At 47.5% G+C, this 2178-nt stretch overlaps 1 protein-coding gene across 1 annotated transcript in view; it reads right to left on the bottom strand.

Moving 5' to 3' along the window:
* The window catches only part of LOC114007715 (immunoglobulin lambda-1 light chain-like), a 13285-nt gene that overhangs the window by 10624 nt on the left and 483 nt on the right, over positions 1–2178 (bottom strand). The gene's annotated exons all lie outside the window — the stretch shown is intronic.

The following is a 2178-nucleotide window of genomic DNA, read 5'->3' as shown; positions in this document are numbered from 1 at the left end:
GCAGGAATCCCTGCTCTGGTCCATCTCCCTGGTGGCCTCCCTCTTCACATTCCCAGCTCAGTCCCAGCCTCCATAGCGCTAATCCATCCTGACACGTGTATTACTGACCCTCCATAATGCCATGTTTCCCCTGCCTCAACCAGGCTTTCTGACACCCGAACTTAGGACCTCCTTCATGACCCAGAGGGGCCTGGTCACAGGGTTGGTGGACACGAAGCAGCTCTTGCTCCTGGCTGACAGAACATCAGATGTGAAATGAATATGACCCCAGTAGGGTGCATGGGCTAGAAAAATGGTAGGAGGAGACCTACTGTCTTGTCAACCTCTTTTCTCAGGTATCCATGGGCAGATCACAGGTTAAGGCACAAAACAAGTCTTTATAAGTTTAAAGTTGAAGAATCTCTTTTGAGTACAATGGAATATAAACACAAATTAATGAAATCCAGAAAAGAAAATGTCCATTTTACTAAGAGGTGGAAATTAACAACACGTGCATGAAGACCATTGGGTCACAAGGAAATGCAAAGACAAGTTTTTTGGGGTTTTTTTTTTTTGAGAGTTTTTTTCTATAGGGCGTGTGCACTCGCCAGAAAGACAGAGAGAGACAGAGAGACAGAAAGCGAGAAATCACCCCCCAGAGGGGATGGCCATGTCGCAATCCCTTCTCCTCCATTCTCCTCGTGGGATCTTGCACACACTTGCACACATGCCCGGCATGAGTTTAAGCCACTGGGTCTGGGACTCGAACCGCAGTCGACTACATGGGAGTCCAGCGACATAGCCATTACGCTAACTGCTGGTCCTGCAAAGACAAGTTTTAAAAACTTACTACAAATGCAAATAAAAGCCCAATGTGATGAAAACTAATGAGATGCAGGAAAGCGATACCGAGTGGGAAGATGACAGCCATAAACAGCTTCATTAAAAAGGGAGGAAGAGGCTGACTCCGGAGTTGCAGGGATAACCGAATGCTTCATGGTGCTGAAGTCACATGGGAAGGTCTGGGGTTTATGACCTGAGGTCTCCCTGTGTATGCCACGTGCCCACATGCTCTGCATTTTTCACTGCCTCTCTTGCTCTAGCAAGTGGATGCATCCTATGGCAAAAATAATCAATTAATTAAAGAAAAAATTAAATTAAAGGAAGGGGGTTACCTACATTCTTTTCAAAAATTGTCTTTAGCCATACTGGTTGCTAACAAGAATAACATCATCCCAAGGTCAAATCAGCAGCTCCAGGTCATGTGCCTCACAGCGACATTCTTCTGTGTGGTGTGACAGGGCCTTTTGTGCAGGCTTGGGATTCTGGTGAGCCCTTGCAATAGTTCCTCTGTCGCAACTGAGGTCCCGCCTCACCTTACCTGATGACCTTCCCAGTCACTTATTTATTTTTATTATGATTTTGACACCAGTTGACAGAGATGCCATTTAGATTCTGACACCTTCCAGTATCCACAGAGACACAAAGTTCACAGGAGGCTCAACCTCAACCATCACAAGACAGACACAGAGCTGGGATCTAGGGCCCTGCTGTGGGTTCCCAACTGCAGAAGCCCCTTCCCACTGGGGCTGTGTCCTGGCTGCTTAGGGCTCAGCCTGGGCCAAGGTTCCAGAACAGATGACAAGCCCTGAAGGCACAGCCTGTGTACAGGGACAGACAGCAGGGAACTAGGAACAGATTCTGAACAATTCGTTGACGTAGAGAACATTATTTGAAAGACTGATTCTCTGGTGAGGCCCCCTTTGTCCTGAGATGCCTGGGAGAGTGAGAGTAGCAGTTGCAGGAGTTGGAACTTTGGGTGCTACCACTGAGAAAGTTCTGGCAAATTTTGGGAGTTGGTGGCTATGCCAGATCTTCTGGAAACTAAGTCCATGCCACACCTTGAAAGGAGATAATTTTGGGATCTCTGAGAAATGGGGGATACAGTTGTGAGACATGTCTTCCCTGTGGGACAAAAGAGCCATTGAGGAAGGAGCCTATGGACAGGGCTGCTGCCAGGACAAGGGTTCCTAAGTATGGGGGAAGAGCAATTCTGAAGGAGCATGGAAGATGTCACTCATACTCTTACCAACAGGCCCCGAGGATATCGGGTCACAGACAAGGAAAAGTCTTTGTCCTTATTTCCTTAGCAGTGACTTGAGCTCTTTTAATAGATGCCGTTGATTGGCGGGGAGGTGG

The sequence above is a fragment of the Tupaia chinensis genome, unplaced genomic scaffold (assembly GCF_000334495.1).
Source record: "Tupaia chinensis unplaced genomic scaffold, TupChi_1.0 Scaffold000035_1, whole genome shotgun sequence".
In the NCBI taxonomy this organism is placed as follows: Eukaryota; Metazoa; Chordata; class Mammalia; order Scandentia; family Tupaiidae; genus Tupaia; species Tupaia belangeri.
This window is presented reverse-complemented; position numbering and strand designations above follow the sequence as displayed.